Here is a 14,337-nt window from a genome sequence, read left to right on the forward strand (position 1 = left end):
TGGTTCTTTTGTGCCCACTCTGGTGGTCTTAGAAAAACAAATCAATAAGGTTTTTAGAAATTCTGAATTCATCATTAAGCAAAGAAGCATATCCTCCTAATCCAAAGAAAAAACAGTGGGGTCAGGAAAGTTGAAGATAAGGACAGCGTCTAAGGGTCAGAGGTAACAAAACAGGACTATCTGGAGCCTATGAAAACTTGTAGAACAGGTCCATGAAGTTATATTCCTGATAGCAACCAGTGGGCTTCTAGCTTTGACAGGACATTTGAATTTGAAAGCAAGGTTTCACCCTATCTGACAAGGTGTGTTAATTCATTTTCACACTTCTATAAAGAACTACCTGGGACTGGGTAATTTATAAAGAAAAGAAGTTTAACTGACTCACGATTCATCATGGCTGGGGAAGCCTCAGGAAACTTACAATCATGGGAAAGTGAAGGGAAAGCAAGGCACATCTTACATGATGGCATGAAAAAGAAGCCGGGGGAGGTTGGGGGGACTTCCACACACCTTTAAACCATCAGATCTCATAAGAACTCATTCACTGTTCTGAGAAAAGCATGGGGGAAATCGCCCCCATGATCCAATCACTTTTCACCAGGCCCCTCCCGCAACATGTGAGGATTACAGTTCGAGATGAAATTTGGGTGAGAACACAGACCCAAACCATATAACAAGGCTATTTAAATTTTTAAAACCCCTTTTAGTTTCTGCCCAACCATCACCAACATTGCTAGTAATATCATTTAGTGAAGAGAAAAAAATAACTTGGACACAATGGCAGATACAGATATTCAGCATTTTGAAAAAGAATTAGAACCTTCTGCCTGGAAAAGTTGAATTACAGAGTCAATTAGTTTATTTTCAGTGTTTTATGCAGTAGAAACAAACAATAAGAAGAAAAACTATATACAACTTCCAATTCCATATGGTGCACTGCGCCCATACGCAGTGGAGAAGTTCTTTTCAGAGAAAGCCTTCTCCTTTCTCTGAAAATCCTGTGAAGATGACAGAAAGATAGAATAGGCACATTTCCCGAAGTTTGTACATTGAACAATCTTTGGAATTACTTTCAAAGTAAATTGGAGAACTACTGGGCTGGAAAATAGAGTGCTCCTAATTTGAAAACTGGGCCAAGCAGAGAAGTGGGGCAGTGTTCTCAAGAACACTTGGTCTCCTCAATAGATATTAAAGAAAATAAACAAAAGTCAGCAGGCTTGGCTCAGTATAGTAATGAAATTTCCTAAAGCACTTTACCTTCAAGTTATGGAATTGCCTATATGCTCCATCTGGGGAGCTCACCAGTGTGTCAACTTGTTTCCTTCCCCTACAACCTTAATGGAAGTCTGAATATTAGCAAGACTTCATTTGTAGTCACACAGCTCTGCAATTATCAGTCAGGATTAGGATTTTCCTGCTAAGTAAACTCCATACCAGCTATCATAATGGCTAAGAAATCCCACAGTGACTCTCAGTACTCACCAAACCAGTCTTTTACTTACAAATAGGATTATACCACCAAGAATTATCAGACATTTGGGGAAAAACAGTAGTCTGAAAAGGCAGAATCATACTAATTACTCATTTAGAGAAGCAAGACAATAAACCATCATGGAAATAGAGAAAACAGAATTAAACCTTGAAAAAATAAGAATTATCTGAAGAATTATAGAGAATATCACAACCATTAAATAAAAACAGGGTCCTATTAAAAATGGCATGAGAAAAGGATTTTAGGAAGATAAAACATGATAAAATAAGAAAAAGTTTACAGCAGGACTGAATGGTAAAATGTCCCCACTATTTAAAACCTAATTAGGAATTTAGAAAGCCACAGAATGCTTCCAGAACATATTGCAAAACATCAAAGCAAAAGGAGATTTTCTGAGAAAGGTTAAGATATAGTGCAGTTAGGAAATTCAACATTTATTTAATAGAAATTGGAAAATAGAAAAAATAAATGTATAATAGAAGAAAATTTGAGCTGAAGATAAACTGAAGTTGATTATGTATACCTCAAAAATTTATTAAGTTTCTATTTTTTTAATTATACTTTCAGTTCTGGGATACATGTGCAGAACGTGCGGGTTTGTTACATAGGTATACACGTGCCATGGTAGTTTGCTGCACCCAAAATCCGTCATCTACTTTAGGTATTTCTCCTAATGCTATCCCTCCCCTATTCCCCCACCTCCCGACAGGCCCCAGTGTGTGATGTTCCCCTCCCTGTGTCCATGTGTTCTCATTGTTCAGCTCCCACTTATGAGTGAGAACATGTGGCGTTTTGTTTTCTGTTGTTGTGTTAGTTTGCTAAGAATGATGGTTTCCAGCTTCATCCATGAACTCATCCTTTTTATGGCCGCATAGTATTCCTTGGTGTATATGTGTCACATTTTCTTTATCCAGTCTATCTTGATGGGCATTTGGGTTGGTTCCAAGTTTTTGCTATTGTGAATAGTGCTTCAATAAACATAGGTGTGCATGTGTCTTTAGAGTAGAATGATTTATAATCCTGTGGGTATATACCCAGTAGTGGAATTGCTGGGACAAATGGTATTTCTGGTTTTAGATCCTTGAGGAATTGCCACACTGTCTTCCACAATGGTTGAACTAGTTTACACTGCCACCAACAGTGTAATAGTGTTCCTATTTCTCCAAATCCTCTCTAGCATCTGTTTTTTAATGACTTTTTAATGACCGCCATTCTAACTGGCGTGAGATGGTATCTCACTGTGGTTTTTATTTGCATTTCTCTAATGACCAGTGATGATGAGCTTCTTTTCTTATGTTTGTTGGCTGTATAAATGTCTCATTTTAAGAAGTGTCTGTTTATATCCTTCGCCCACTTTTTGATGGAGTTGCTTTTTTTCTTGTAAATGTGTTTAAGTTCCTTGTAGAATCTGGATATTAGCCCTTTCTCACATGGATAGATTGCAAACATTTTCTCTCATTCTGTAGGTGACCTGTTCACTCTGAGGATAGTTTCTTTTGCTCATTTGTCAATTTTGGCTTTTGTTGTCATTGCTTTTGGTGTTTTAATTATGAAGTCTTTGCCCACGCCTATGTCCTGAATGGTGTTGCCTAGGTTTTCTTCTAGGGCTTTCATGGTTTTAGGTCTTACATTTTAAGTCTTTAACCCATCTTGAGTTAATTTTTGTACAAGGAGTAAGGAAGGGGTCCAGTTTCTGTTTTCTGCATATAGTTAGCCAGTTTTCCCAACACCATTTATTAAATAGGGAATCCTATCTCCATTGCTTGTTTTTGTCAGGTTTGTCAAAGATCAGATGGTTGTAGATGTGTGGTGTTATTTCTGAAGCCTCTGCTCTGTTCCAGTGGTCTATATATCTGTTTTGGTAACAGTACCATGCTGTTATTGTTACTGTAACCTTGTAGAATAGTTTGAAGTCAGATAGCATGATGCCTCCAGCTTTGTTGTTTTTGCTTAGGATTGTCTTGGCTGTATTGGCTCTTTTTTGGTTCCATATGAAATTTAAAGTAGTTTTTTCTAACTCTGTGAAGAAAGTCAGTGGTAACTTGATGGGGATAGTATTGAATCTATAAATTACTTTGGGCACTATGTCTATTTTCACTATATTGATTCTTCCTATCCATAAGCATGGAATGTTTTTCCATTTGTTTGTTTCCTCTCTTATTTCCTGGAGCAGTGGTTTGTAGTTCTCCTTGAAGATGTCCTTCACATCCCTTTTAAGTTGTATTCCTAGGTATTTTATTTTCTTTGTAGCAATTGTGAATGGGAGTTCACTCATGATTTGGCTCTCTGTCTAATATTGGAGTATAGGAATGCTTGTGATTTTTGCAAATTGATTTTATATTGTAAGACTTTACTGAAGTTGCTTATCAGCTTAAGGAGATTTTGGGCTGAGACAATAGAGTTTTTGAAATATACAATCATGTCATTGGCAAACAGAGACAATTTGACTTCCTCTTTTACTGTTTGAATACGCTTTCTTTCTTTCTCTTGCCTGATTGCCCTGGCCAGAACTATGGCCAATATTATGTTGAACAGGAGTGTTGAAAGAGGGCATACTTGTCTTGTGCAGGTTTTCAAAGGGAATGCTTTCAGCTTTTGCCCATTCAGTATGATATTGGCTGTGAGTTTGTCATAAATAGCTCCTAGTATTTTGAGATATGTTCCATCAATACCTAGTTTATTGAGAGTTTTTAGCATGAAGGAGTGTTCAATTTTATCAATGGCCTTTTCTACATCTATTGAGATAATCATGTGTTTTTTGTCGTTGGTTCTGTTTATGTGATGGATTATGTTTATTGATTTGCATATGTTGAATCAACCTTGCATCCCAGGGATGAAGCCGACTTGATCGTGGTGGATAAGCGTTTTGATGTGCTGCTGGATTTGGTTTGTCAGTATTTTATTGAGGATTTTCACATCGATGTTCATCAGGGATATTGGCCTGAAACTTTTTTTTGTTATGTTTCTGCCAGGTTTTGGTATCAGGATGATGCTGGCCTCATAAAATGAGTTAGGGAGGAGTCCCTCTTTTTCTATTGTTTGGAATAGTTTCAGAAGGAATGGTACCAACTCCTCTTTGTACGTCTGGAAGAATTCGACTGTTAATCTGTCTTGTCCTGGACTTTTTTGGTTGGTAGGGTATTAATTACTGCCTCAATTTCAGAACATGTTATTGGTCTATTCAGGATTCAACTTCTTCCTAAGTTCATATTAATAGTTGAACACAGTACTGACACTGAACACTGTTTTGATTTTGAAGAACTGTACAAGTGCTAGAAGCTAGTATTAAAAAAAGACACAACTGGATACATCTTATGGAAACTTTTGAACTCTAAAAAAAAGAAAAAATTATGCTTGCTTTGGAGAAGAAAAGGCAATAGAGTATAACAAATATCAGTATTTCACAGGGGGAGAGGAATGGACAAATGTTGATAGAGGACTAGAGGAAAAGGATTCTAAACATAAAATTCTTTGCCCAGAGAGAATTTTCATACTTTCAAGTATGAAGAGAAAATTAAGACAATTTCCAACATGCAAAAACAAAGAAATATTCTACCTGCCTTGCTTCGGATTATTTTAGGTGCAAGGGAAATAAATCTAATTCAAACAAGTTTAAACAAAAGAGAGACTCTATTGGCTCATAAAACTGGGAAGGAAAAGATGGGTGGACCTCAGACATGACTGCACCAAGGGGTCTCAACTATTATCATCAGCTCTCTCTCTCTCTCTCAGAATTTTTCTCTTTCCTGATGAATATCTTTCATCCTCATCACAGGAGACAGGGAAAAAAACTTGGTTCAAACGACTCTGATTTAACACATCCACTAATAAAAACAGAAGAATTATATCAGTGCGTATAAGTCCCCTGGAAAGATTCTGATATAACTTGAATCATACACCCATTTCTTGAAAAAAAAAGAAAAAGAAAAAAAAAGAAAGAAAGACATTCTTATGATCAGGGTGATTTTGTACTATGATTGGCCAGACTATATAGATCAGCTACCCATATCTGTCTGTGGTCACAGGCATAGGATACTGTGACTAGCAGCTCTACCGGAGTCATTTCAAAGGAATAGTGTTGAAAAAGAAATTTTCTAAAGGAAAGCATATTACTGGGAGAAGGCAGAAGAAATACTAGGCAGCTAAAATAGCAGTAATGCATTATCGCTTATTAATTTTTTTCTGGAAACAAAAATTTTAGAGAATATTCTTCTTCATAATAAAAAAAGAAGCAAAATAATTATTGAGAGAAACAAAAACACAATTGTGAGAAAAGAAACAAGCAAAATGTACAGTTCCCTTCAAAAAAATTATCGACAATGCACATGAAGTAAATGAAATGTGTATATTTACATAGTTATTAAGAAATGAGTTCTAAAAACAAAACAGGCACTTTTTAAAACTCTGACAAATTTCAGATAATTCAAGATTGTAGTGGAGGGGGAAGAAGAATATCAAGAACAACAACAAAAAAGATGTCCTAACAGTCTCATCTTATTTGAGTGGATAAGAGAGAGGAAGTTTTATACATACTGTTTAATTATCTATGTTAATAAAATATATGTTGAAATTTTAAATGCATCCAATTATTTAAAAACTTAATTAGGGATTTGGGTTAGCACTAAAATAGTGATCCTCAACACTGGCTGTACATCTTAATCATTTATGATGTTTTATTAAAATGCGAATGCTTGGGCCTCAATCAGAAAGATTTTAATTCAGTAAATCTGGTCTTTGAGCTTAGGAGAAGCATTTTTTTAAAAGTCTACACATGATTCTGATGGGTAATTGAGAAACACTGTACTAATAGAAGTAGCATTTAGAATTTCTAAAACATTAGAAGGGGAAGAAAATTAGAAAAATTATCATCCAGAAAATGGGTTAAATATAGGTAAATCAAAAATCATAATATAAGGAAGAGATAAAATAAGATCACAAAAAAGAGAAATCATATAAGTGAATACAGCAAATATAACTGAATTTCCCCTATTCTAAGATCCTCACATACAATTTTTTAAAATAAATATAGAAGTTCACTTTTTAATTATTCTTTTTATCCTAAAAACATTTTTTAAGAAATGATAGAATGGGATTGAAAATAATAGAAATATCAAGATATTCCTGTCAAATAATATCACATTTCTATCAAGAGTGGCAATGTTAATATCAAAGCAGAATGAAGGGCAAAATCATCAATGTAACAAAAAAGAAAATTTTATATTGAAAAAAGATAAATACACAAAGAAATTTTAACAACCATAAACCTTTATTCACCAAACAACACAGAAGCAAGATATATAATGGAAAAAAAAGAAGTTTGATCCAAGGAGATTTAACAAAGATTGAATCATGTGGAAATTTTATCATACCTCTTTTATAAACTGACAGAAGTACACAGGAAATAAAAATAAAGAGAAATGTAATTCTATAATGACCATGTTAGATTTATTATTAGACACAACTTTATACCCAATGTCTAAAATGATACATTATTTCCAAATGTCTATGACATATTTACAAAAATGAATCATGTAATAGCCCACAAAGTATATCTCAATATATTGTAAAATGTAATGAGAGTGTAGGCCACGTTGTCTGTCCATGAAGCAATACATCTGTAAATTAACATAACAGGAATGCCATTAATCTCTTTCCAAGCTTGCAAGCTTAGCAACAACACCTAAGATTAATGAGAAGACATGCTCCTCCAGCACCCCACCGGGCTCTGACACCCTATTCTTGATATTAATGGGGTCTTCAGAAAGAAGAAAACATGAATATGAAATATGAGATGGAGCAAAGAATTCTTGCATATGGAGGGTTTCACTCCTGGAGGTGAGGATGCACTGCCCCAAAAGCTAGTGGGAAGAGTAGTCAGGATACTTACTAACACAAATTTCTCAAGGAAACTGGGCATAATGCAGGTCATTCTAAGAATGTCTACTATTCTAAATATGACATTTTTGATGAGAAAATGACATACAACTTATTTATTAAGTTACTAGGTAACTTCAAGTACAGAACAAAGTGGAAACAGGCATGAGGTAGAAGGTACAGACTGAGACAGATTCCACGAAGCTGCTGATAGCAGCACCAAACCTAAATAAGTTGGCCTCAGCTTCTCCTAGGTTGATTCTTCCCCACCTGTATACTCAGTTATCTGAGTATGGTCTCCAACAGCCCCCATGACCTGTTGTCCTCAGTCTTTGTATTTCTGCTCCATGAATCTCTTAAGTTATCAGCCTTCTGCTGAACATTACCCCTTCCCTTACTAGACCAAAGGAAACTTAGCTGTCTCCTAAGAACATTGCTCCTCTTGCAACTTTCTCAAAAAGGGGATGGTTTTTCTTCCACAGCACCTCTGCCACTGAGCCTGCAGTGGGGTAAATGCCCCTCCTGTTTCTCTTTGCAGGGCTCAAGCCTTCTCCCTCTCTCCTTCCTAAAAATGCATAGCTTTGAATCTCAGATTATCAAGTTATATCACCCTCTACCCCATCATTGTTGCTGTCTGTACATCCCCAGGTCATCCACCTCACTTCTCAACAATTTTGCCTGGCCCACTGTCACCCTTTAGTACTATACCTTTCTTAATTCTTGGTGATTTCAATGTATATACAAATAATAATTATAGCATTCTAGCCTCTTAGTTACTTGAATTTATTTCTTATAATAATAATCTTCCCGCACTACCTCAGTCACTCTTCCACATTGACATATCCTATACAGAAACTTCTCGATAATTTCAATTTCATGCATCTCACTTTCTGACCACAACCTCCTATCTTGTCAGCTCATTTCCTATAGTCTTCCAAACCCAATAATCCTGGACTCCCTCTTGAACTTCCAAGCCATTAATCCTACTGCTCTTTTATTGTCCCTAATCCTCCCTTGACATCCTCACTCTGTTCCTCACCCAATTTAGATTATATAATTAAAGCTGAAAATCATGCTTTGCATATATTCTCTATTTCCTTGACTCTCTTTTTCTGTTTTAAATTTGCCTGGCAAAATCATACCCCTGGTTATAGCCAATCCTCTACCCACTCTAAGCCTGAGTACATGAAGTTGAACATGACTGAAGAAAAATGCAAGCCCATACATGACTTCTCTCACTTTAAATTCAAGACCATGAATCTGAAATGGGAACTTAACAATGCCAGACAAACATACCATAGAGCCTGAGTCAATTTCATCTACTCTCCTTGACAACTTTTCTTATTTTCAGTTCCATTTGAAAATCCTATAAACAGTTCCTTCCTCAACACAAATTTCAGGAGAAAAAAACTTCCTACATTATGAAGGATTTAAAATAATCAAAAGAGAACATCCAGAGACTTTCACAACCACATCTACACCCACTTACCTTCTCGCCTGTTACCAAAGATAATAAACTTTCAGGCTCCTACCTAAAGCCAATTATTCCTCAAGTTCTCTAGATACCATCCCTTCTGCCTATTCATTGACCAGTTTCTAACAATTCTTTTCTTTGTCTCCCACATCAAGTTCCCACGATCATACAAATTTCCCATCATCAAGATCCCATCCCAAGATCATACAAACTTCCCATCCCTTTACAGGGAATAGAGAAAGTTGTTGGCACTCTCCATGGCCTATTTCTCTACCATTCTTTCTTAATCTAATGCTGGTCAGGCTTTGCCTCATCACTGCACTGAAACTATGCTCAAGGGCATCAATGACCTCCGCATTGCTAAATTCTGTCATTAATCCGGATTAAGAACAGAGTGATATACACTTTTTTCAGTTGGCTGTCAAACTATTACACTCCCTTGGTTTTTCTACAATCTTATTTTTCTCCTTTAATTTATCTTCTTTTCACTATCCATTTAGTATTGGAGCATCCCAATCCTTAGTCCCCTTCTCTGTGAACACTCACTCCCTTGGTGATCACAGCATTCTTGCAGCTTTAAACACCTTCTATGAGCAGTTGACTCCCAGATTTGTGTCTCTGACATGCATGTCTTTCGGAAGCTCCAGACTTATATATCCTATTGCATCTTCAGCAACCTCTCCACTTTGATATCTAATAAACATCTCAAACTTAATGTCTAAAGCCAAACTTCCTGTTATCAACCGCTTAAACCTTCTCCACTGTCAGCCTACTGCTTCTAATTTGATAGCAACAGTATCCTTTAAGTTGCTGGGGCCAAACATCTTAGTTATCCCTGACTGTTTTTTTTTATACCACACACCCAATGTCAGAAAATTATTTTGCTTCTATCTTCAAAATATATCCAGAATACAATCAATTCTCACCAACTCTATGGCCATCTTCTCCTGGTTTTCTGTTCTATTTAACCTTCTAATAAGTGGTGTTTCCCACCTGTTTCAAAACAATCAAAGTTGTCCTTTCAAATCATGTCAGATCTTACTCTCTCGCTTCCTTCAAGTCTTTTGATTCAATCTTATTTTTTCAGTGAACTCTACCCAAACCACTCTGTTTAATATTATATCTCATCCCCAGCATACTACCCTAATCCCTACCCTATTCGGCATTGGCTTACCACCTGCTAACATATTGTATAATTTACTTTATTTTTTACATTTCCTGTTTATTGTCTCTGCCTCCACTAGCATGTAGGGTCTACAAGAGCAGAAAATTTTGTCTATTTTGTTCACTGATGCATCCCAGGTACCTACAACCAGTCTTATACATAGTAGTTACTCAATAAAGATTTTTGAATTATTATTAGACAGTGCTTAGTTAAGTATCTAAGCACTAGATATTACAATTATTGATTACAATAAACATCACATTATTTAATATTATTTAAAATAGTATTATTTAAAAATAAACATTTGAGCAACTGTTTTATGACAAGCTCAGTTAAATATTAATTGCTCCCATTTATTAAATATTTATCATGTACCAGTCACCCTATTGGACAACTTGTAAGCATTATCTGTAATTCTGATAGAAACACTGAAAGATATATTTTACTATCAACAATTTGCAGATGAAGAAACAGAAAATCTAAAAGGTTGCTATGGATGAGAGTCAGATCTGTCTGTCCCCAAAAACCATGTCCTTTCTCCTACAACACTCTGCTTCTGTTTTCAGTTTTTTTCACACCCTATTTGGAAATGCTGGGTATGATGCAACCAAAAGTCATGATGATGCATTTATTTCATTTCTTGCCTGGCTCCTTTTCCACTATAAAAACCACAACTCAATCTGCTGAATGAATATGTCTCCATATGCCAGAGAAAGAGGTACTGGTCTATGTTTTTCCATAGTGCTCAGGTCAGAGGGAAATATTGAAATAACTAAGTTATTAGGTCAGAAAGATGAATGTCCAACATAAACTCTCATTAGTGAGGCTGAAAGTAGCACATACTTTTTGGGAGAAAGATTTTTATTTCTCCATCTTGCTTCAGAACAGAAAAAGGGGACAAGCATATTTTGTCAAATTCTATAATTTTCAAAACTGGTAAGTCTCAAAGTCTCATGGCTGAAGGCCCAGCAATGTTACAAAACTTAAAGTTTTACATCATAATGAATCCATGTATCAAATATTTCTTTAAAAATGTTTAATCCCCATTAATAAATAAATTTTACCTCTTACAGTCTGCAGTTAGGAATGCAATGAGATAATCATTCATTTGAACTCAATTTTAGGGATGAACATTGGATAAAATCCTTTCTCAGATAATGGTGAACCTTGTCAAATCTTACCCCATTATTCTAATCTTGTCCAGTGACAACTTGAAAAACAACGTGAGAAGGTTGTGTTTTAATTTTTAAAATACGTTCTATGCAATTAACGTAGAAAATTTTCTACTAATTTAGCAGTCTGGGGCTTCAGGATAAATAAAACTAGGATTAAAATATAGGGGTGTGTGTCTATATATGTATTTTTTAAACTCATATTAGATTTATATTTTTAACGCTTATATTAGATTCAGGGGTACATGTGGAACTTTTGCTATGTAGGTAAACTCGTATCATGGGAATTTGTTGTAAAGATTATTTCCTCACCCAGGTACTAAGCCTCATACCCAGTCATTATTTTTTCTGATCTCCTTCCTCCCACAATTCACCCTCAAGTAGAACCCAGTGTCTGTTGATCCCCTCTTTGTGTCCATGAGTTCTTATCATTTAGCTCCCACTTATAAGTGATAAGATGTGGTATTTGGTGTTTTGTTCCTGTGTTAGTTTGCTAAGGGTAATGACCTCCAGCTCCATTCATTTTCCTGCAAAAGACATGATCTTGTTCTTCTTTATGATTACATAGTATTCCAGGGTGTGTGTGTGTGTGTGTGTGTGTGTATGTATAATATTTTGTTTATCCAACCTGTCACTGATGGGCATTTAGGTTGATTCCGTGTCTTTGCTATTGTGAATAGTGCTGGAATAAATATTCACGTGCATGCATCTTATGGTGGAATAATTTGTATCCCTTTCGGTATATACTCAGTAATGAGATTGCTGGGTTGAATAATAGTAGGAAGGAGGAAAATTTGAGTAGCATGCCTTACTTTTGAATCATACTTCAGCACAGAAAGCTTAGAGAAAGAATTTCTCTAAATGCATATGAATCACTAGAAAATGAGGCATTCATTATTCTTTATTGAGACTGTAATGTGTGAAGTACTAAAAATTAATTTGTTCTAAATTCTAGGATTTCAGTCTACTGCTTTCTGTCCTAGAAAGCCTCTTTTAATTTGATTTATTGAACACAAATCAAATTCTCAAAATTAAAGAGGATTTCAAAATATAAAATAAGGAAAAATAATTTTTCACCATAAAAACAATTAAATCCTTTAACATATTTTATTTTTAATCCATAATCTCTCATGATTTTGTGTAAACAGTAATAAAATAAAAAATACACCACTAATATTTATAAATCTCTACCTAAATTGCTTACTTTCATGATGTTCTGAATAGAATCTTCTTACTCTACCTAATCTATATATTTTTAAAATCTTTTAAGATTTAGTTTAAATACTAGATTTCATATAAATCCCTCTTTCCAATCAGAATCACTCTCTAGAATTTCTGCACCTTCATAGCACTCTGTTGGTTCACTCTGTTCTGTATTACCTGTGAATGTGTTTTTCTCTCCAATAAGATTTAAACTCCTTATCTTGTCTATCCTTGCAATTCCCACAGTACTTAGCAAAATGCCTTGTATATAACAAATTCTCAAGGATGTTTGTTCAACTGAATAATGTGTTTCATCTATCTTAATCTAACAAGATTTCATGCTTTCTTTCAAATTTACTAATATGCAGTATTTTTCTATGCATAAATATTATTTTGTCAATTTAATTGTATTTCAAGTACAGTCTCGATAACTTTCATAATTTGATCCCAATTTAAAACTTTTCTCCCTGGTGTAATGTCTTTGCAAGAAAAAGTCATTAAGCAAAGGAACTTTACATTCAAGTTCTAACAAATTCACAAGCAGTTTTCAAAGACACATAGGAATGTGTTAACCATAGCTAAGAATTATACCACAAAATCAGTTTGAGTCAAAACCCAGAAAGAGATGCAAAAATGAGTTTTCCCCCTCTGTCATTATAAAGTTATGATGTCACCACTCTTATGGTAAAAATACGAAAACTGAACAAAATATATTTATTAAATAAGGCAAAGTTCCAAATTGTCACTCAACTATATACCACACCTAAAAATGATTAAAATAAAAAATTGCATGTTACGTATTTATATTTTATTATGATAAAAACCTGCTGTATTCTTTTTAATAGTTAATTTATTTATAGTAAAAGATCTTCCATGGAACCTGACACAATACACTACACTCGTTAAAATAAATTGGCCCAACATGTAGAGTGTTTGAATTGTGCCCTGAACAAGTATTCTGAAAAGTAAAAATTCAAAATATATAATAAACACTTCTTAGCATAAAGGTAATATTCCTCAACTCATGCTTTATATGTGGAATCCATTAAGACTAGGTAACTTATGGTAATCTTATTATTTATAACCTATAAAGGATGAGAACACTCTTTTCTAAAATGTTAATATCTTAGCTACCAGTAACCACATGCTTGCTATGTACCAGAAGCTATGCTAGGCATCTCATGTGTATTATCTCTAATGCTACTTCCATGGAAGTCAGTCAGGTAATTCCTACTCCATCCCCCAAATCTCCGTAATAACAAACATTAAAACAATTAAAACTTCATTTTATCCAGATAGGGAAATAAGTCACACCTGCAGGACTGTCTTCACAACAGCCTTCAGAAAATCCAAGCAATCATTATAGAGGTTCACCTTCTATTATTTACATAGAACAGGAATTGATTTAAAAACAAGTTCCTTGTTAGAGCTAAACCATTCCTTGAATAGATTCCTGTCAAAAGCTATTGTACATAAAGAATGTTAAGTGACCTGAGCTTCATAAATGAGAGAATTTATAGAAATTAAGTCATTGGTTCAGTTCCAGACTCCTGATATGTCCTCAGTAAATGTTTGTTGAGGACATAAATATTAAATGAATGAATGAATGAGTTGAGAAAGAAATCAGATACTTCCTATGTGAAATAAATGAAAGATAAATAATAACAAATACCCTGATTTTTATTTTTTTACTCTTCATTTAATAGAAAGTAAAAGTTGCTAAAATACCTAAAAATATTACACATTCCTTTTTATTTACATTTACTGTATTTCCATCTTGGTATTTCTCCTTCCATTTACAATTAGTAACCCACAGTGTATTTCATTTGCGAACAGAGTATCAGAAGTTAATTCAGTGATTATAGTATGCCAAATGAGGAAACACCTGAAAGCCAAATGAGGTTACATAACATATTCAAGGTCATGAAGAGACAGTCTGATTGAAGGCTCAAATCTA

Source organism: Piliocolobus tephrosceles, chromosome 15 (assembly GCF_002776525.5).
Source record: "Piliocolobus tephrosceles isolate RC106 chromosome 15, ASM277652v3, whole genome shotgun sequence".
In the NCBI taxonomy this organism is placed as follows: domain Eukaryota; kingdom Metazoa; phylum Chordata; class Mammalia; order Primates; family Cercopithecidae; genus Piliocolobus; species Piliocolobus tephrosceles.